This window comes from Cyrtonyx montezumae, unplaced genomic scaffold (genome assembly GCF_038088225.1).
Source record: "Cyrtonyx montezumae isolate F1298 unplaced genomic scaffold, pur_monq_1.0 scaffold_3, whole genome shotgun sequence".
NCBI lineage: Eukaryota > Metazoa > Chordata > Aves > Galliformes > Odontophoridae > Cyrtonyx > Cyrtonyx montezumae.
The window spans coordinates 31,520,054-31,543,018 of record NW_027072034.1 but is presented as its reverse complement, the minus strand read 5'-3'; the positions used below and the strand labels follow the sequence as shown (position 1 = coordinate 31,543,018).

General features: G+C 41.7%; 1 protein-coding gene across 2 annotated transcripts in view; it reads left to right on the top strand.

Annotated features, from left to right (window-relative positions):
• Positions 1 to 4,596: 4,596 nt before the first annotated feature.
• Positions 4,597 to 22,965, top strand: part of NCK2 (NCK adaptor protein 2) — an 81,533-nt gene continuing 63,164 nt past the window's right edge. The window contains exon 1 of one of the 2 annotated variants that reach the window (XM_065741110.1): positions 4,597 to 4,616. The gene's annotated coding sequence lies outside the window, so the exon portion shown is untranslated. Of the gene's footprint in view, positions 4,617 to 9,360; positions 9,455 to 22,965 lie in introns of those variants that run through there. The other variant, XM_065741111.1, reaches the window with a different exon arrangement.

Genomic DNA, 22,965 nt, shown 5'->3' with positions numbered 1-22,965 from the left:
ATTGTGCATATATACTTAAGTGACTCAGCAGTAACTAATTGAGTATTGGGGATCCATCCTCCATTGGCAGAGGCCATGTAATTTCCCTTCATGTGCAGAGGAATCAAGCATAAGATTTAAGCAGAAAGTATGTGGCAACAGAAACCCTTTTTTAAGAAGGTGATTTTTTTTTTTTGAGATGAAGAAAACACAGTGGCTTTCAGTATTTTAAAAATAACTTAATTGTAAGCTGGGATTTTTTTTCTGAAAGATACTATAAAAATGAAACTTTTTTTTTTTTTTTAAGATTAGAGAGAATTAGAAGCCAATATGGTGTTGGTTTTTGTTGTTGTTGTTTTTGATTTTCTGGAATATCTTGTGTGTCTTTACCTCTCCATCTCTTAGTGTCATAGTATTACAAGACCACTTGTATATACGGAGTTTATTAAGACACGGATTCCTTTAAAAGAAGGTACTGGAAAAGGAGGAGTAGTTATTTTAAAAAAAGGGTATATTTACATTTAGATATATTTTCTCTCCAGTGAACTAACACAGAGATGCAGAATGCCTTTGCCATCCGTATCCAAACTGAACAACACCATTTTCCAGATTTTAACACAGCATTTCTCCTTCTGATGTCCTCATGCTGGTCTTAAGGAGAACGTATAAACTCAGAGTCCAGAATGAACAGCCAATAAGAAAAACTGAAGTGTCTGGGTAAAGGGTGAGCTACTTGCACAGAACATGGAGGAAGCTTTGTCTCAGAGACAGTAGTCATGTTCTTGCCACTCTGAGATGTAAATTCATTAGCATGTGTTACATCTGTAAGAATGGAGCCTGTGGTTTTGATTACAGCTGAGTTCTGGTCAAGGGGAATATAGCACTCTGCTGAGCAGCACAGGTAGCAATACATAGGGAGTGGAAAACGGGATGTAAAAAAGAAAAAGAAAGAAATAAAAGCAAAATGGAAAAAAAAAAGCTTGTTTTTCTCAGCCTCTTGTGCAAATTACTGCTATTATTAAGTCACTGCAAAATAAGTGTCACAAAACCTTTAGAACTGTCGTTTGCATGTAACTCTATTCTAAGAGTGGTGTGAAGTATACTGTTTCTTTAACCAAGATGAAGAAACATCTTTCTATTTCCAAACGATTTTTGCTTTTATTTTTACTATACAGTTATAGCCTTAGGCCGGGAGAAATATTCATGCTGTTCTCTCCTGTGTATATAGTTTCTAAGGACTGCACCACTCTTATGCATATGCAAAAGTATATGCTTTGCATATTTACTTTCTCTATACAAAATAGCATGCCCACCACATAATGTACTGATTTCATGTATGCACATATCCCCCCAAATTTATCATCTTCTCATATTTAGAATGTAATCCTCATTCGAATCACAAGCAGTCAGATATTTTTAATAACAGTTATTCCAGAGATAACAGCTAATTATGATATTTCAAAAAGTTTACATTAATATTTCAGAAGGCTCAACATTTTGAATTACTACTCCAAGCAACAGCACGGTCTCTTTTGCTGGTGAAACAAAAGGACACTTTCAGCAGGCAATCAGAGCACCCTTCAACATACCACTCCAGTCCCTTTCTACAGCATTTTCAGTTTGCCATAAGCCACAGTTTGGCAAAAACAGCTTTAATGGCTCTTTCTTCATGTAATTAAATATATTTAAAAATAGAATGCTTCAAAGTCCTTAAATCAGTCATTTGCCAGAAGACAATGAATTCATTCAAATCCCAGCTTTTAAAACATTTTTCTTCCATAAATCCAATTAGCTATTAGCCAAAACTAGGTGTGTTTCATCATTTTTTTTTCAGGTACCTGGAAAGCTCTGAGCTCCGCTGCCCATTTGTTATGTTGCAGCATAATTTTGGAGGTCTCACATGAACTGGAGCATTGGAGTGCTCCTGCTGTCCTCCCTGCACATCCTCAGCTCTGTGGTGCTGTAGAATAAATGACTAAACAGGAGATTTTTGTGTGATGAAATCTGCAGGGTGTGGCAAGAAAGGACAGAACCTAAGGAAAAAACGAAAAGAAAAGAAACCCTAGAAATCAAACTGTGTGCTACGAATGTAAACAAGAGCGGGAGTAATTCACTTCTCCATTATTGCTCCTGCAGCATATCTCATTCCGGGAGCAAGAGACTATCTGAAAGTCATTACATGGGCAAACCTAGCTAAATTCAGCCTAAACCTCCGCAGGCCGAGGCCCGGAGGGAAGCTTGAGAGAGGCCTCACCTCACAGTGAGGCAGAGGCCATGCAGAAGCATGTAAATTTCCATTCCTGGGACACCAAATATTTCCCAGCTCCAAATAATGCAGGGTCAAGTTATGGTTCATAAGGGGAGACTAAAACTCTTCCAAATCAAAGTCAAGAGTGAGCACAAAAGGAGTTGAAAACAAAGTGGTTTTCTGTTCCTCCCTGAAGTGCACACTAAGTCCTTCGTGGAAGAAACAAGATGCCACATTTTCCTTTCAGTTTTATCTAGCAGGCATGTGAAAGGGAACCAAGGGTTCTGAAACCATCAATTAAATGCTGAAAGAACCAGTACAAGTTCTCAAGGGGAAGAGGGATTTATTCACAGATTTCTGAACTATTTCAAACCAGAACATGGGAAAATCTCATAATATGTATTTTTGTAACTGGTTGAAAATCGGTATGAAGTTCTCTCCATTAAATTCTGCATTAGTCAGTGAAACAAGACAGTATTTTGTTGGACTTGTTGAGTTTGATTTGAGTTTGTGCGTTTAATAACGAATAATGAGCTGGTAAAAGCCTAAAGCAGCACTGGTAGAGCTCAAATCTCTTCTTTAAGAGATGTTTTTGTTGAAAAATCAATTGTTTTCAACGTCTCAAAGTGACTTCCGTTTGCAGCACTGACTTTTCCTTCTTCAACTACCTGGCTGCCCACACAAGGACAAACCCTTCTAATTTCATATCGCCTAGCAGCACAAATACACACTATGGGTCAGCAAAACTACTCTGCCCTTAGGAGGCCTCATCTGTAGTACTATGTCCAGGTCTGGGGCACAGGAGGGATGTGGAACATCTGGAGTGGGTCCAGAGGAGGGATACAAAGATGGTTAGAGGGCTGCAGCACCTCTCTTACAAAGAAAGGTTGAGGGATCTGGGCTTGTTCAGTGTGGAGTAGGCTCCAGGGAGACCTCATTGCACCTTCCAGTATTTGAAGAGAGCTTACAAATAGGAGGAACATCAACTCATTACACAGTTTAATAGCGATAGGACAAGTGGGAACAGTTTCAAACTAGAAGAGGGGAGATTAAAGTTAGATGTTAGGAAGAAATCCTTTCCTCAGAGGGCGGTGAGGTGCTGGCACAGCTGCCCAGAGAACCTGTGGTGCCCCATCCCTGGAGGTGCACGAGGCCAGGTTGGACGAGGCCCTGGGCATCCTGAGCTGGTGGGGGCAGCCCTGCTCATGGCAGGGAGTGGGGCTGGCTGTGCTGTGTGGTCCTTTCCAACACAAGTTATTCTATGATTCTGTGCCACAGGGCCCTGGCTGGAACCAGGTCCTACACCATGATTTCATTGAGTTGGTCCTTCACCCCACCACTGATTTCACTCCCAACACCAGCAGGTCATCTTGAAGCCCTTGTGGTAAATGCTGGCTTTGATCATTCATGTCTGCTGAGGCTGTGGATGCCCCCTCCCTGGAAGCACTGAAGCCCAGGCTGGGTGGGGCTCTGAGCAACCTGGAGGCATATTCTACCTATAGCAGAGGGGTGGGAACTAGATGACCTTAAAAGGTTTCTTCCAAACCAAACCATCCTATGACTGTGTGCACATGGCAGCAGGGCAGCTTTCCAGAAGGCCACAGTCTTGTGGCAGAGGGTTTTTTTGTAAGGGCAGAAAGCCAACAAGCCCCTTAACTTCAGCACAAAGGCTGCCGAGGGGAGACAGAGATGCAGCCACGCCTCACACCTACAAACGGCACACGGTTCAGCTATTAAGGGGCAGTTTCCACGACAGATGCCCTTTCCACGGGGAGAGCAGTTACCGGCTCCATACGCAACACGAGCCCCGTTTCTCTGAGCACTTTCCCCGGGCTCTCGCGATCGGGAAAGCCGGGAAGCACCCCCCAACCCCGGGCCGGGCCGGGCCGGGCCGGGCCTTCCTGCGGCGGGAGGTGGGGGAAGGAAGGGCGGGGGCGGGCGGAGGAAGCGGCGGCACTCCCGGAGCGCGAGGGGGAGCCCGGGGAGCTCCTCCCGCGCGATCCCGGCAGCGGCAGCGGCAGGAAGGGCAGGGCGGAGGCGGGGGCTGTGCTCGGGGGGGGGGCGGGCGGTCGATCGGGCGGAGGAGGGGCCGGGGCCGCCGGCGGCTGAGGGAGGCAGGGAGCGGAGCCGCCGAGGGCCGGGGCCTTGAACGCGTCCGGAGGAGGAAGAGGAAGAGCCGGCCCCTCTCGGAGCACGCAGCCCGCAGCCCGCATCCGCCCGTGGAAGGGAAGAAGAGGGAAGCGGAGGGGGGGGGAGCGAGCGAGCACCCGGGTACCGCCGCCGAGGAGACAAAGAAGCGGAGCCCGCCCGGGCTGGGAGCTGGGAGCCTCCCCGCGCCGCGCCGCTCCGCCCCGCTCCCACCGGCCGGGCCGGGCCGGGCCGGGCCGAGGTGAGCGCGCCCCGCGGGAGGGCGGGACGGGGCCGCCGCAAACTTGTGGCGGCCGGTGGGGGGCAGGGCGGCGGGGGGAAGGGAGGGGAGAGGCGGAGGGCACCTGGGCGGGGGCTCCCCGGGGAGGGGGCAGGTGGCGGCCATGGGGTTGGGGGGGAGAGGGAAGGGGCCCGGCGGGCGCATGACAGCCGCCGCTTTGTGTCGGCACAAAGGAGAAGTTGGGCCGGGGAGGCGGAGGGGTTCCTCGTAGCCGGGGCACGGCCGGAAAGTTTTCCGGTGGGGGGGTGGTGGCGGGGAGGGGTGAAAAAGCGGAGTGTTTCTTCAGCAGTGCCACCCCCCAAAAAAAATCAAAAAATCAAAAATAAAAAAGTTGGAATGACACGTTGCGTGCCCAGGAAGCGCGTCTCGGGGGGGTTGGGGTGGGAATCGGCTCTTCCTCCGCTCGCCGTGCCTTGTGTGGGAAGCTGCCCGAGCACGGGAACTGCCAGTCCTCTGCTGGAGTTTGCCTCCTCAGGGCTCCGCTAGCTCGGGGTTTGTTACGTCTTTGTGGCTCGCTGCGAGCATCGGAGTTGCCGTGTTCTTTTGTTAGTTCGGAACTTGCGCCAACTCCGCTCCTTTTGTGTGCGGTGAAGTGCTCCCGAGGAAGCGCTGCTGCTGCTGTTGTGGCCGCGCATTGTGTGCGGGTTCCTCACGTGCAACGCGCCGGTGCCCTTTATAAAAACAAACCTCCATGGGCCGGCCGAGCGTGGCTTATGTCATCTGCGGCCGGGCACGGAGGCGTTCAGAAGGGCCAAGCTCAATCAGGGCTTCTTAACGAACGTGTTTCTGCCGCTGCTTGTCGGCATCAGTACCACAGAGGAGATGTTTGTAGTTCGATGTGTGTGTGTTTGGAACGAAATCAGTTTGTAACTCGGAGATACTGATATTTTTCAGCTCTGGGATTGGAGTTGTGCGTCCCACCCTGGTTGGCAGCAGCAGCCCTGTCCTCGTATCTGACTTTCTCCTTGAAACTCAGCTAGATGATGTTGCTTCTGGGAGCGCTGCATAAATGCAGGCATAGGAGGCACCTGTACTGCTAAGACTACGGTTGTAATTAGCAAATATCTGTATATAGGCCATGAAGCAGATCAGGGCTTGCTGTACCGTCAGCTCTCCCTGCAGTTATTCTGTCAGTGTATGGTTAGCTGTCATCTGAGTGTTTTACCTCTGCAAAATAGTATTTCCGATTGCTGTTACAATACAATGGTCTGCAAAATCTCTTCTGCTGTGTTTCACCAAAAACAGCAGCAGAGTTAGTCCATGGCTGTCTGGCTGGTCCCTTATGTTATGTCCTTACTGTTAAATGTATGCTAAATCCAAAACTCCAGACTTCGGCGTGCTCCTGCGTTGAAAGGAGTGCTTGTTCCTTTCCTCTTCACTGTTCTCTCCCTATTTCCTTGCCTAGCAGTGTGGTGGTGTTAAGGTGTTTGCACTCTTATGTGTCACCTCACATCTACAGTGTGCTAAAGAAGACGGACAAGGTCAGCAGCATCTGCTTTGTTTCCAGGCTTTGCTTTTTTTTGTTGTTTTGTGTGTGTGTGTGTGTGTGTGGCTGCTGACATGTTATTCCCTTGCTCACAGTGCTCCTGGGTTTCCTCAGGAGTAACTACAACATTGGCAACTGGGAAAGTGGTGTTCAGATAGTGCAGTTTGCTGGTTGTTGCCTCGAGCAGCAGCAGAACGCTACCGCAGGTATCTCCTTTTTCATACTATGTGAGCATAAAAGCTGCTTCAGACTCTCAGAGGCAAGCGCTCTTCACTTTATACTTGTGACAGGTTCACAATCAAACCCAAGATGTCTTTGAGTCTGAAGGCTACATATGTTCTAAAAAGTACTTTCCGTTGGCTCCAGGGAGCTCGAAGTGTCTCCACCATGGCTGTTCCCCACCCTTTCTTCTCCCCTGTGCTCTCAGAAAGGGAGACGGTGGAAGGAAAGTGTGGATGAAAGCAAGGTACTGCTGGGTTGGCTGATGAGATGTGTGGTGAGGTGCTGGACACAGTGCTCAGTTGATCTTGTGTGTTAGAGAGGCTGTGCAGAGAGCTGAGGTGCACTCTGCAGGCAAGCTGCTGTCTGTTTCTGCTGAAATAATAAACTTTTGGACAATATGCTTTATCCTTGTGATTACTAGGCATACAGAAATGTTGCTAAACAGTAGCTTCCGCGTGGTGAGAGTATCTCCAGCTGCTGAAAGTCAGGTATCCCTAATACTTCCTCTATTGGAAGGCCTTCATGGGAAATGGGGACGGTGCTTGTGCTATGGCAGATAGCGTTGTTCCTTCCTCTTAAAGCATACAAATGATGCCTATATGGTTAATTTAACCAGCAGGCTGTTGTACAGTCTTCTGAAAAAGATGCTGTGTGTCACTTCTGCCTTTTGAAAAATGTTTTTTTTGCTTCACAAAGTTGTGAAGATTGGCCCAGGTGTACTTAGATTTTTTTTTTTCTATTTTAGGTAGGTGTGTTGAATTTTTTCTTGCGGATTCAATTAGACCCATTAGCAATCGTTAACTTAGTCATCTATGTTCTGCCCAATTAATCTGTTGCTCTGTTCAGTGGTGGGTTAAGTGATTCTTCCAAGTGTGAAGTTGTTTTGTTCCTAGAGTAATTTTTTATTCCCCATCATAAGGATTCTTAATTATTTCATAAATGCTAATGAAATGAGTAAATTGGAAGTGCGCTGAGATATAAAGTACATATTTTTATATTCCGTTAATTACATGTGACACAACAAATGAGTTTGTCTCTCACTGTTAACAAAGTGAATTTGTATTTTAAAGACAGTATAGATAGCTTTGCATACAGTGAGGTGGCTTGGCAGGGTATGTTTTTATTGTAAATTTTAGGATCAAACCAGTCAGATACGTTGTGCAAGTGAGACATAAATAACCATTTCAGGCATTAGATTAAGCATATAAACTGTTTTAGAAATATTGTTGGGAGAAACATCTGTTAGAGCGGATGCTCAGACATGCTAGAGTATCCAGTGTTCAAAGTAGTAGAAACTGTGTGGCTTGGAGGCTTTTTCCCTCTGTAGGTTTGTTGTGCTGCTTTTGGTCCTGATCTCATTAACGAGTGTTAATATGGTGACTTGTAACTAATATTGATTACTCTGGAAAACAGACAGTGGGATGAACATACTGGGACTTGTGATAGGTACTTGAATAATTACAAAATGTTGCTTCTCATAACAATGAGACAATACTGCAAAATAAGTGAAATGTAGGTGCGTTTTTAGTCTTAAGCTGAAGAAACTCTCTCCAGGTTTGCTCGTTCTTAACTCATCTAAGTTATCGACTGCAGAGTATGTGCAGTTGTATTGATCAGTGTGAAAACAGATGTTGAGATGCACCCCCAGTAGCGGATAGGTGAATTTTTATTGTAGAAATCCTGGTGTATTTAGTATGATCATAAAAGCAGGCAATCTCCTTTATTTAAAAAAAAAAAAAGCAAGTGAAATAAAATAAATATTTAAAAACAAGTTTATAAAATGATTTTGAAGCCCAAGTGTGGGTTATAGCTGGATGGTAACTCATTACCATGATGTTTCAGCAGGTTGTGCTGTTTCGACAGGTAGGATGTTCTCTATGGCTCTCATGTCAGCAGGTACCTGAAGCCTTCTGTTTGGATGTGTGCAGATCATGTTTGCTCGTTTTAGCCAAAATTGATCAAAAATAATTGAGCAGAGAGATTACTATAGGTTAGATGGCTGTTGTATTACACAGTTATTATTTCTTTGATGGAAAGACAAGTTTTTGCTTTCTGCCCCTTTTGCAGTTCTTTGCATTCTAGAAATGTATTCACTTCGAGGCCTTAATAAGGAGAAACTGTAGGCATAATGCAGTTTGTTTACAGCTGATGCCTCTCTTCCCAAAGCAGGTACACCGAGTCCCTTCCTACTAGGGTGCCAGCAGCTGCTGTAGGCCTCTCTTGGCTGTCTTTGGATGGGTTACACTGGAGCAGCTCGATGCAAATCTGGGGAAGCAGTCAAACTTCAAGGCAGTGGGAGGAGGGGTTAGTAAGAAGGTGCTTTCTGCTTTTGCTGGAGTGAGCAGATGGTCTGCTAGCAGTGGTGTTTTAAAAATCTTCGTAGGATTTTGTTTTCCTTTTTTGTGCTTTTTTTTGTGTTTTAAAGAAAATAAATGAGTAAACTATTAAAAATGAGTCCTTTTTTTCTTACATTAAAGAATAGTAATTGAGAACAGAACTTATTCAGAAGAATAGACCATTGCAGGATGGGCAGTTTTGGGAAAGGAGTATTGTTAAGTATTTGAAATGTAAGTTAAATGTATGGGTGTAAATAATTTTCTAACTTTTCCTTGTTGAATTTAGTCTGAGGATGGAGGATGGATGGACTATAAACAAATCCAACTAAAACTTATTCTACCCGTGGAGGGTTAAATTGGTGTGTTACTCGGAATTTCTTTGGGGCATTCTGGACTAATCAAACGTTTTAAGGAACAGCAATAAATTAAGCCTCCCGTTTATCAAAGCCTGGCACTGATAACAGCGGAGAGGGATTCCAGGTATTGATTGGCATGACCTGGTTTTAATGCACTGGGAGCACCTTCAGTGTAGCATACTGTGTCTGTATTTTTCCTTTCTGCTCTCATAATAGCAGCGTATTCATTACATTTGTCTTCTTCTACACCCATTGCGTGTCCTAACTTGGCTTCAGTGCCATCATGGGCTGCTCCAGACGAAGTCACTTCTGATTTGACATCCTACTGATGTTGCGGATGCCGCTGAGGAAAGTATTTTTGAACCTTGTAATGCAGAAGGAAAGATACATGGCTGTATGGTATGTTCTTGTGCTGAGTTGTGATAGCTGTCACGACAACAAATCACATGTTCGTTTCCTTGAATGGATGGTGTGCCTCCAAACATACAAAGAGTGTTATCAAATTTGACAGGCCTGGAATGATGACATGCCGGGGAACCCGGGGGCTTGGGCTGAATGAATGTTGTGCCTGGCTTCACAAAACCCATTGCTGGTTTGTTCAGGTAGAAAAACAGATGCCCCTTAAGGCTTTGTTTCTTGTTTCTGTGTTTTGTTTTGTTTTAATTTGCTTTGGTGGTTTTTGAAATGTTACTTGGTAATTTCAGATAGAGTTTGCTAGATTAACAGAAAAAAAAACTAGGTAGACTTTGTGTAGTCACTTTAAAGACCCCTGTGTTTTGAATTCTTTCTGTGTTTTCAGTAAGAACTTCAAGAATCCCAGAAGGACAAGTGTCCAGTATTTTCTAGGTCAAGAACAGGCACTTTATTTACTGATTCTTTTTTTTCAATTTTTGTTCCTGCTGTCCATCAGCTTGTGTGCTAACACCCCGAGTTAGTTCTGTGTAGAGCAGGGCAGGGAGCTCGCAGCTGTAGAGACAGGCTTGGAGCGCGGATGGTGGCACAGATGTTTTATTTGTTCTATTTTGGGCCTTGGCTGCTGCTTATTCATAAAGTTACACTTTCAGTTGGACAGCTTGTTTCAGTGTAACCAGACTCCAGAAGTCTTGTAAGGTTGAATACAGACCTGTAAATACATATTTTCTGTATTTTGTGTGAGAATGTTGTGCTGGGTTATAATCCTGAAGGTTCTGTTGCTGTCTGACTCAGGTGATGTGCAGCAGCAGATTTAAGGAACGGCAGATTTCTTCATTTTTTATTATCTTTTCATTTTGAACTGTGCTTTGTATTTTGTTAGCAGCTCTGGCTGTGCCTGTGCCACAGATGAATTAAAAATTAGCGCAGTTTAGCTGCTGAAAAAAGTATCTTTTTTGTGTCCTTAGTCTTTCCTACCAGAACTCCGTGGGATCCTGTTGATGCAGTGACTTTGGGGCTGTAAGCTAAGACATAGCATTTTTCCCACAGAGTATTGAAATGTTGTGAAAGTCCGTGCTATTTTTGGAGCTTTGTGGTTTTAATTAAGAATGTTTTTGTTCCAGTCATAAAAGAAATTGGCCACAATATATCTTCCTTAAATTTGTTTCCCTTTAATCATTACATGTGAATACAAAAATATGTAGATTTTTACATCAAAAGAGAGTGTAAGCCATTTAGAGTATAAACATACTGAGCTTCACCTTTTCTGTCTTCCAGAGGAAAGATTGAAAGGAAAAACTGATGATCAGTATCCTGCCTTGAAGTGTGTTGGCAGTCTTTCTGCTAGTGCTGCAGGGATAACTTAGAAATAATTATATTGTGGACTATTCATAAATTCACACTGTTTTGAATTCCATTTAATTCAAATAGAGAGAGAAGTTAATGCTAATATCCCAAATAATTAATGCTGTAATAAAGGATCTGCCTTCCACTTGACACTGAATGACTTATGTTCTGTTACATCAAAAGACTTAAATCATTTTTGAGCATTCAATATTAAAAATCTAGTTCATGAATATTAGAAATTTAATCAGATATCTCAGTAAGGACTGTGTGGATTGTATTGGGCTTAAACGTGGGTAATAATAAAGCTTGTGTTTAGCGCAAGTATCAAAATATGACACATCATTTTTACGAGCTCTGAGGCTCTTAAGGAATGCATGGGGAATCATAATGAACTGATATTTTGCAGACCTCCTGTGATGGGGATCTGCTGCAATCTGAGTAGTGTTATTATTGGGGCTTTGTGTGCCTTCTGCTGTTAGATGTGCCTTGTACTGACAGTTGTGTGCCTCTAGAATCGTTTCCATTTTTGCTGACGTGAGATCCTGGATGTCTGTTTCGTTCAGATATTCCTTTCATCTGCCTGGAACATCAGTAAGATAGGTTATTGTGGCTTTGTCAGAATGTTCTTCGTCTTTGGTTTTGTATCCCAACTTTCCTGTTGTTACTGTGATCCTGTGAAGGTGCAGGTATGTGCTTAACTGCTGCTAGTGGTCTTACTGCAATGTGTGTCACTACTACAAGAAAATGAAGCTAAGCCTGTAAGCGTGTCTTCTCAAATAGGAACCAAAATGACTTTGCTGGTCAACTATTTTTTAGCTATATATTTCTCAGCTTGTCGAGACATGTACATGAAACTATATGCTGAACTCCTGCCTGCATACCCAGCTTATTTTTATAGACTTTACACCTATTTGTTGTGTATGATGTTACTCTAAGAAGTTCTGTGAAATCAGCGGGATTGCTGGTAGGTTAGCCTTGTTTAATACATGGCAGTTCTGAGATATCAAAGAACAGAAATGAGGCAGACAGGAGTTGATAGGCTGCCTGCTGAAGGTAATGGACAAAGAAGTTCCTTGTGGGCAAGAAGGGATAAGTTAGTTCAGCATTTAATTTTATAGCGTGGAAACCTAGATTTTAAAACAGAAAATGATAATATATGTAAGCAGATGTTAAAAGTACAGTGCAAGAAAAGCCCTCAAATGCTATGAGGATTATAATGTCTGTTTTGGAAGAAATGAGAAGATGTGTGTTAATGCAGGTAATTGCAATAGCCCATTTTTAAAATTATTTACCTATGTTTTAACTATAATACTGTGTCTGGTGTAATTAGGCTTAGTTTATGTGATTATTATGCTCTCAGGTTGTTCTTGTGATTTATCTGTTCTATTCTTTGATTTTCTTGCTTTGGATGGATAATTCTAGTGGTCAAGTAGTTGAGCATTTTGATTCCTTTGAGATAATGCAGGCTACGTACTCATAGCTGAAAGGTGGTACTATGTGTGACTCTAAATTGTGGTATTTGAATTAATAGACATTGTCTTCCTCTGCAGAAATGGCACGCGTGCTATAACTAAGCATGTATAATAGAAGCAGCTTGGTGTTCAGTAGATGATAGTGTGCTTACTAACGCGGTAGTGTAATTTTCAGTTATGTTCTTCAAAGATTGAAGTGCTGAGTTGGATGTCAACAAACCATAAACGCAGGTGAGTCAAGAGTAATTTTTCTGATAGTTGAGGTAGAGCACCTGTTGCTGTATTATCAGGTCACTTCAGTTATAAAAACTCTAGGAGGGAGTTGCTGTGTTGGTGCAAGTATCTGTTTTTCTGTGTCAAGGTGAAAATACTTAGGCATTTTGAAACAGAATCACTTGGATTATAAATACTTGTATTATACATACACACATACAATATTCAGACAGAATACGGGTGTTACAGGCTAATTCAGTAATACCATAGATGTTTTTAAGCTTCTGTTAAAAAAAATAAAAAATAGAAATCCTAATTTCCAGGCAATCGTAAAGCATTTCTACAAATGCCCTATATGCCATGTTTTAAGAGTAATATTTAAAAATGGAGTTAAAATGTCTTTTAGATGAAACTCATCAGATCTTAACTGTAATCATGCTTGCATATTTAAATATTTTCATCTTACTTTACCTGTGCTTTCTGTGTGTTTCTTGAGCTAAGTTTAGAAAGAGAACATGTTTTTGAGATGCCAATACCATGCTGAGAAGGTGTTCCCTTTTCAGTAAAACAATTGTCAAGTAGCTGGTGATTGTAAAGTCTTTCTTGCTATTAGCTGTGGAAAGAACTACTTGGCATTTCTAGTTCCAGATGCAGCTGGCAGTTTAAAAATTGTTTTTCTTTGTACAAACGAGATGTTTTTGACAAAGGAGCAATTAGGAATGAGTAACTGTAGGACTGCTGTGTGTCACCTCTGTCTTCAGTGCTCATGTAGGAGGTGTCTGTGAAAATCCAGGGCAGGGCCTGTAAACTGTGAGCCGTTCAAATCCCAAGAACATGAAATGTACTGTCATGCAGCTTCAGCTGCCACCCACCAGCTCTCATCCCAGCAAGCGAGAGTGGGGAGCAGCTTTCATGTTGCCTTTCAGTTTTGGGACATTTTTTCTTTCTTCTTTCCCATTTTGCTGGGTTTCATGCATAGTTAGGATTGGGAACAGCCTTGACAGCGAGTGGATGTATTTTTGGGTTGTCTGTAATCTATTCATGGGATAGAACTGTTCTAGCATTTAAAAAAAGTCAGATAAAACTTAAGTATAAGAGGTTGGGGTTTTTTTGTATCTAGTATGGTTACACTTATTTAGGACTAAACTGAGCAAGTCTGGACTCAAGCATTGTGGCTGAAAGTCGTGTACAGAAATAAAGTGGTGAGGTTTCTGAACTGAGCACAGTTTATCCTCACTTTGGAACCCTCGCTCACAACACTTCCGTAGGATTGTTTCAAACTCTTCCTCCTCTAATGTGTTCTGGCATCGCACTGGGATAATGGGTCGAGCTCAGCTGGAAAGTGGGTTCCCCACACGTTTCAGTCAATAAGCGCAGTTCACCAAATAAAAAGAAGCACTTTCACACTGAGGAAAAATCGTGATGTTTTACCTTGGTTTTGCATCATTTTCAGTGCAGTCGTGTTAAAGTGTTGTACATTTGAGGAAAGCTGAAATGAATGCTGCATTTTGTAGCTGTCCTGGGGAGAAGTCTGTGTGTCTCTGCAGCTGCAGCGTGAGCATGGTGGTAGGACATTGGCTTTGCTCCCACCCCCTACAGAACTCCCGCAGCCCCTCACCCTAACCTCTCTTTCAGAGCATCTGTGTGTGCCTCCTGACCCCACCTCCCTCTCGTTTCCTTTGCAGTACCACGTGAGTGCTGGGCATTGCCTTAGAAATGTATGTGTTCAGATGAATGCGTTTTCTGAGTAGCAGAGTGGCATCCTGCTGATATGTCACGAAGCTGCTTGTCCAGCAGTCTCTGTTAAAGTTACTGTAGGGGCTCATATATCCCTCATATCATTCCTTTAAATTAACAGCTGCAGATAGGATTTGGATGAGGATATTTTTGTGCTTGCTGTGTTGACTCGCTATTCTAAGCATGTAGTGCCAACCAGCCATGGGAATGCTGTCGTCTGCTTGCTTTGTCTGTTTGGGCTGGGGGTGACTGCACAAAGTCTTACAGATTCTTCTGCCGAGTATTACACTTCCATTTTCTACCTATATCTGTACGTGCATGCAGGCTGGCATTTGGGAATGATTTGGTAAATTGTTGTTTCTCTCCCTGCTGTACATATTGGGATGGGATTTAGTAGTGTGAAATGGCTTTGGACTAAAATGAATCATAAAACTTTCCTTCCCTTTGCCTTCCCACCCTTTGTCACAGAACTGTTCTAGGGAGCAGTTGGTGTCCAGGTCAGCTCTGGATCTCACTGCGGTAGGGAGTTAGGGGAATGGCAGATGCGGTCATTCCAAAGTATTTGTTTTCCAGTAGCTAGATAATCTCTTCTTAGTAATACTCCTCTAGAACATTGTTCTTATGGAAAGTCTCTGTTTTTTTGTACTGAATTGTAGCCTGGGGCTTTCAGCTTGTAGATGCACTTTAATGTGCTTGGTGACAGCCTCTGATTCTGAGGCTCTTATGTACAGCATCAGTCTGCAACTTTGTTTCAGAAAGGGGGTAAAGGAAAGTGATTGGAGAACAGAAATCCTGAGCTTAAAGAAAGTGAAAAGACAAAAAACTTACATTCAGTACTCTTAAATACCTTTGTTGCTTTTAAAAATAAAGATGTTTCCTTTGGGCATGTCTATAAGATGTTCCTTGGTGTCTACCAGGTTCTGCTGTAAAATAGGCAAATACAGGTTGTGAGCCATTGGCCCTCATTACCGACAACTTGTTAGTTTAGCTTCTTAACAAGAAGAAGCAGAAAAGCCATTTTTTATTTTTTTAATAAAGTTACTAGGTGAATGGACTTGTTAATGAAGGAAGGGCTTTAATTTTTTTTCTGCTTGGTCTAATTTTTTATCATTACGTGTGGACTTATAGAATGTGCTAGCTGGGATTGATCGCTGGTGTGTGAAATGACCAAATTATAACAATGGAGAGTTTTCTGGGTTGGGTAATATATTTTCATATGTAGCTTCCAGCAATGAGTTTAATATACTGAAGGCCACGTTTTCAGCACTTCTGTTATTGAAATGCAGTGCTCTGATCGTTTTTCTGCTGAGCTTTGATTTAGAGCTTGATCTGTAAAACATCCAAGGAAAAAAGCATCAAAGCAAAAAATAAGAATTGTCTCAGAACGCGGGAAGATCTTTAAGTATAAAATTAAAATATGTAGAGGGCTTAAAAAATTGCATAGAATACCTCAGAGGCTAAAATCTGAAAGTAAGGACGGAAAATAGCTTTACTGGCATGTACCTTGAAGTTTTAATAGTTCGCTAACATTGGACTCAGGAAGTGAACTTTTACGTTTTTATTGTTTATACCTTCATTTCCCATCTCGACTCTTCTGGCTGTGCTTCAGCTGAAGGATTGTTACCATTTTAAAGTTAGATCCCCAAGGAGCATATTATTACTTTCAGGGCTCTGGTTTGGTTCTCTGCTTCATTTCAAAGCCACTAGTTGAGCTCTTCCAAAAATGTAATAAACTGAGTTGTGATACTTAAACCACTTACACATGAATATGTTTAGTTAACTTTTCAGAGACTTAGAGATGGGACTTGAGCAAGAAAAAACATGTGAGAAAGAAAACAGTGATTAAAAGAATGTGCATAGCTGAGGAGCAGTTCTGTTTTTTGATATTGCAATGTTGTGAGATCTGCTTTTGTAGATATTTCTGGCTATGATGGGTTGCTAGTAACCAGGTGGATTCTAGGTTGCTGGCCATGGCTTGTATCAGGTTGCTGATAAGTAGCTCGTAGCTTTGCTTCAAAGCTCCTACAGACTAGAGCACCACTGTAAGAAGAAGGCAGTAATATGCCTGCTGCAGAAGGGTACAGTACTGATGTATTCATTGTATGTTATTACTACATTCAGAACTTTTATCTTACATCTTGTTTTATAAGACTTTGTCTTGCTATTTTTATGTAGTTACTTCAGAGTGCATAGACAGATGCTGCTGACTTGGTCCTGTCAGGAGCCAGCCTTGGTGACAGTGTGGTTAACAAATCAGGTCTAGCTGTGTGACTGTGCCTTCATGAGTACTTGGAGCAATTGCTCCAGTGTGGGTGTAGCACTGAGAGGGTGGCAGCTTGTTGTGGCTTCATTCACTGCCTTCTCTGTTCCTCAAACCCTAGATTTCAGAATATTGATACACATTGAATTTCAAACTGATTGTCACCATGTTTTCCTGCAAGAAGAATTAGAGAAGAAATGTCTTGTGTATTATCCTGCATAATGCCTCCATGTATCGCACCGAAGTCGTTCTCTCATTTACACTTCCTAAGTGGGATTTTCCTTTCTATGCAACAGGTCCAAACCTGTCAAATGCAGTCCTGAGTTCTTGAGTTGTTCTAGCAGCATCAGCAGGTGGTTTCCGTGCAACGCGCAGAACACATAGATAGCTCTGTAAAGTGTAGAGATTTTGTTTGTTTTTGTTCTGCCTTGGAGTAAATCTTAAAATTTTCAGGAAATCTAGCATGCCTTACTTGTCTGTTGGGCATGATAAAACATTGCTTTAGCATGTGAAGGCTGCTTTTCATCCCACCTGCAAGCTCGCTATACCTAAAAAGCCCAGGTATTGGCTGAGTGGGAGAGGTCTGCTCATCAACCTTGGCAGACGCAGTGATTTTCTTCACTTCTTTTATTACAGAGGACTTGTCTGCCTGCTTTAGTTTCTACATTATTGTCTTAGCAGCTCGGCCCACACCTTTTTTTGCTTTTCTAGGAACAGCTTCCTTGGATGGCAACATCAGCAGCTGGCAGCAATGTGCTCATTATGCCTGGGGAAAAGCACTAGTGTTCTCAAATCACACTGCCTGTAGCAGCACAGAGTATGTATGCTGTCACTGTTAGGAGATGTCAGTTGCAGGTACGCAACAACCTTGTCTCTGGGTAGCTGGGAATGCCTGTCAGCTGGAATGGCTGAGCAGATTCTGGTTTGGATGAACGTGATGGATGAGTATAAAGGAACAGTGGCAGTGCATTGTTAAAAATGTTGGTTGCTGCTGCTGTATATTGTTTCAGGTGGTCACAAGTGTTTTCTTCCAGTTGGAGAAGTGTTTTTGTTTGGTAGCATCCTTACCTTCTTTCTTACATACAGAAACCTTACAGTAAGTTTGGATGACTGATTAAAGTATATCACCTTACTTGCTTTGTCTTTCCTACACCCCCACATCTTGGAGAAATTATGTAGATACCCATTTCCAAAACAAATTTTACTGTGGCATATGTATGCACGAAGTTCTTCAAAGACTCCAGGACCCACCTGTTTGCACTAAGATTTGTGTTAATTTAGGTGTTTCAAAACTAAGTACCCTTAGCACTTCTTGTCAGCGGTTATTGCCTACTGTTCCTTTTCAGCTTTGGGGTGAAAAGGTGTTTGCTATGTAGCTTATTTTTAATAGGCAACGTAAGGAGAATGAAGAAAGTGAAAAACTGAGTGTGTCTTTTTCCATTTCTTTTTGTCTATATTGGAAAATGCCATGATCTGTGACACTAACCTTGAAGGAAGAAAGCAAGGAAGAAAGTCATTCCAGTCATGGAGCGTAATTCGATCACTGCTTGCGAATCTATGTCTACATCTAAATCTATATCTGTATCTATTTTAAGAAAAAGGATTATTTAATCACAGAGTGCCAGTGGTGGAAAACAGACGTCCCTGCAAAGTAGCAGTTGTAGTAGAAAGATGAATTAGTTGCTTTGTACCTACAGCACAGGACTTGATCATTTTGGCAACAGCAAGATGTTTAGTTCAGCTCAATCAATTTTTTTGAAAGCTCACCCTAAATTGCTTGGTTTAGAGACTGTATGATTGTTTCAGCCAGCAGGAGAGACTTATTCTTCAGGTTTAAAAAAAAAATCTGTTTGCTAATTGTTCTGCAATTTTTTTTTCTGTGTTACTTCATAACGTGCACCATTAAACTTTGTATGCAGGAATGGGAAGAAATAATTATTTCTTCTTCGGTTGGTTCATGCTGAAATAGCCATTAACTTTCATCCCAGTCCTCCTCTATTTTGCAGCTTGTAAATCATTTACTTGGTGCCACAACTATGACACATCTGTATAATTTGAGTATCGATGTTTATGTATTATTTCAGCTTTGGTCTCACTTAAGGCAAGTGTAAATAACTTTATATAGTTGTAAAAACAGTAGGGAAATGAGCCTCCACTCATTTCCCTCACTCATAAAGCTAATGCATTAGATTTATTTTCTGGGGCGAATGAAGAGGTTCTTTGAAGCCTGATCAAAGCCTGAGCTCTCCAATTGTGCGCAATGCGAAGTTGGTGGCGTTTGAATAGGGTCTGTTGGCTTCAGGAGTTGTTTTTTTTTTATTGGGGTTTTATATCTCTGGAACCCATATTCAACATATTTCTGGAAATGACAAATGTGCCGCCATATGGCACACCAGATTTCAAGCCACTCTGAGGTGCATGTGTGAATTTTAGAGTGCCTGGAAGAAATGAATGAAAACCATACTCTCAATTTCATCTATTGCTGAGCTCTGCAGGCAGATGAGTGGGGAGGCTTTGATGTCAATTTGGCTTGAGGGTTTGCATGCTTAAGTCTGAGGTGCAACCCTAATGCAGCACGGTGTAGATGTCATTTACGTGCCAAAAGTCACACTAATTTCAGTAGGACTATCAGTTTAATATGGCTCTGTTTATTCTTGCAGATGCTAAGAGATGTGGAGCTGGGCCCCGTGCTTTCTTTTGCTCTGTGTTACTGAATTCAGTCATTCATTTTAAACCATTTTTATGAGTTAACTTCCCTTTCAGACCTTAATGACTGAACCTAATTCTTATGTATTATTGAATGCTTATTCTTATATAGGTCCCCTTAGAAGGTTCTGTATTGATTGTATTTCAAGACTAGCTTTCTTAATCTCTCGTTGGTTACTAAAAGCTTAGGAAGCTTTTCTGGAGATTTTGTCCCAGGGTTATTTTTAATCCTGGAGACTCCATGGAAACTTTTTAAACGCAGAAGAGATGTTTGGGGAATTTGATTTTGCTTAGGAAAAGCATTTCAGTCTTGTGAAGAGCAAACTAATAACATAGCTCGTTATTAAGATCGATTAGGCACCTCTTCTACAGAATTGAAGACAATGAAATTCAAAACTTTGTTTCTATAGGAAGAGGGAGGAAAAAAAATGGATGGTGGCCCACATAATTTGCACGGTGAGTATTTTGCCTCAAAAGTTGCTTAACTGGTAGAGTTTGTTGAAATTAATTCTGTCTTTCTACCTCAATAAGAGATCATTCATTGGGGAAATTAAGTTACTCAGTTAAATCCTCCCGACCATTTTTATTTTTCATAATGGTTGTACTTCAGTACAACTGTTCATAACTGCTTCCAGCCCACAGCCTTTGTGTATGTTCGTTTGTACAAAACTCAGAGGCTTCTGGTGCTAAGTTTACCGTTGTGCATTCGATCATCTCCACAGCTCAGTGCCGTGTGCCAGGTAATTGTCGTTTCTGACCTTGAATGAAAGCACGTTTAATGCATTCTGGCTGCAAGAAGGATGTGGGCTGTGAGGGGGGAGGTGGTTAGTGATGTAAGGCAATAGATGTGCATAGCTACCAGCAGTTCTGCCGCTTTTAGCTCTGGCAGCGTCCCGAAGGAAAAACATTTTCCTTTTCCTGGAAAATAATCGATCTGTTAAGCCTGTGTGAATTAATACATCAGTTTGATGAGGATTGAGGAGCAGGAAGGTGCAGTTCTCATAGGACAGCTGGGAGCCTCTTCGGGAGCGTCCGCTGCACGTTCTCCCCACGTACAGGTCGTTGTCCCAGCTCATGATATCTTGGTCAGAAGTGGGGCTGACGTGCAGCATGGTGCCCCTGATGCAGTAAGTAGGTCCTTCTGTGAGGTGCAGTTCTCAGTTTTCCATCTGGATGGAAACGTTGGTTGTGAAATGTCTTAAGAGGAACGCTAATATGCTGTGGGTATGTTAGGAAGGCTTTCTTTTATTCTTTTGTATCTTAATTTGAAAGCTCTTCTCTCACTTTTTCTAGAAATGTTGTATGTTGACCTTTTTAAAGAAACTGAGAATTGCAAAGTGTTCATTTATTCAGACATGTGAAGAAACCCTGTATGCGGAACCTTTTCATCTTGTGCCTTTGACTTGGATCACAATTAGCAACAACAAAATCTCCACAGTTCTTTATCTTCTGAAGCGCTGTCTTGAATTCATTAGGATTTTACTTTGTTTTTCAGGATTAAATTTCAAGCTGTCAAACACAAAACTTTAAGTAAAATCTGTGATGCTTTGACACAGTATTCAGTGTAAGTCGACATTTCCTATATTGTTTATAAACAAGCTTAAATTTAATAGCTCTGAAATTTCAATGTATCAGAAAGGAAATCCTTGCTTAGGTTATTGCCAGCCCTTAATTTTCTGTCAGATTTTAAAAAGTGGTTGTAAATAACATTAGTTTTTCATCAGCTTAATTAACAGAACCAAACTACACAATGCTTCTTTATGTATTTTTCTTCTTTATGTGTTAATGTATTTTTGCTTTTTAATGTATTTTCTTTCCCTGCCTGTACAAGGAATCGCTAATTGTGTTAAATCTTTCTGCATCTTTTTCAGTGTTTATCTTACATTTTGCTCTTCTTGTCTTGTTTCTCACTCAGTTTTTGTATCACTCTTACCTTCCTACCTCAGTTTTCACACCAGTCTCCCACTCTGTATCGTATGCAAGGTGTGGGATCTTTACCAGTTGCTTATTACAAGTCTAAATCTGCTATCCAAGCGCTCATCTTGAAGACATCAGTGAGAAGCAATTTGGCAGATCTTTCTGCAATAAAATTAAGAAGTGATTGCATGCCCATTCAAGCTTTGATCTAGATATTACAGGTAATGGCAGTAATGAGGATGTGATAGCATGGTCTAGCAACCAGAATATATCTACTGTAGATTCTGCTCTCTGGTTTATGCTTTTGATGCTGTTTGGTGAAGCTCTGTGGAACTGAAGCAGAGATCACGCTGCCCACAGGCATTCAGTGTACAAATACTTTTAGTTGTGTAACTTCTCTTTGAAACTGTAGTTATGTTTTTTGTTTTGTTTTGTTTTTTTTAGGTTTAACTAATAGTCATTTTGAGCTCTTGGTGATAATTAGAGTCAGTCTTTCAAGTTCTGGGGCAATTCCTACACTACTGAGGACTACGGAAAGATCGTGACTAATTCTTGGGGCCCCTATGATCTCATTCTGTTTTTTGGCTATGCCTTCAAGTTAAGTGTGCAGGATACCGTGAGAGTTTGTGGCTGTGTGTTCGATAGTCATGTGGTTGCTCTTTAAGCTGACATCATAAATTTGAGTGATAGGTTCCAAGAACTTCTTTTGACTCGTTTGTCAGCTGATGTACTCTGCTGCTCACTAGCATAACTGTTCTTTCTGTTGGAGGCCCGGCAGTTCTGCTGCCTCTGGGACTTTTGGGAAAGCATTGATTGGAAGAAGAATTTTTCTGCCTGTGGGTATATTTAAAAATATTGATGAAGAAAAAATGCTGCCTTGCTTTGAGGTGATTCTTCCTTCAAGAATGTGAAGCTTTATTCAACCAGAAGGAATTTTCAGTCAACTTACTTTCTTTTAAGTGGCAGTGCTAAAATTGGCTTCGGAAACATAAATTATGCAAAGTGTTTAACATCTTGCTGTACAGCTTATAATTGTAGCACTGTCTTGTTCAGAAGTGCAGTACTGATCAGTATTAGCCATCCGAATCCATGTTAGGGAGTTTTGGTGGATATACATTTTTGTGGGCTGTTTTATTACTGTTCTCCTGCTTCCTTTACATCTCACATAATGAGGTAGCAGAAAATGGTAAGCCTGCTTTGCTTTGTATTTTGAAATTCAGAGTATTGTTTTAGCCTTCTTGAGGACATTAATAAATATCAGCAAGAGGAGTAAGGTGATATTAGTCGAACAAACTAGGATCTTGATTCTTGCTTGTGCGTGGTGCCTGTTTCTGAATTTTGTATAATTTTTTTGATACTGCGTGTCAAATACACAGAAGAACTTGTAACTTGTTTCACTGCTTTCTTGAAGTATCTAGCGCTTCAAATATATAGTAACTATCATTTCAGTACTTAGTAGCACTGTAGTCTGTTTTTAGCCTTTGTCTTGGAAATTGTTTGATTTTTTGTTTCAATTTTTTTTTTTTTTAACTGAGAACTGTTCCTTTACATTCGTCAGTAGGAAAGTACTTCTGGCATCTGTGATATTGCGAATTTAAATGGAAGGTTGCTGTAATTGATTTTGAGACCTGGAATTGTGCATTTGTGCTTCAGTAATCTATAATGGATTTCTGCGACTATTGCTGGTAGATGGGAATAGGTTTTGTGTTATCAAGGAGATGTTTGTGCTCTTGTATGGTCTGAGGTGTGTAACTTATCAAGAGAGTGAGCTCTTGTACAGGATCAGCATTTACCATTGAAGACTACTGAAGGAATGGTAAGATGAACATGGGCATAATTAATAGCTT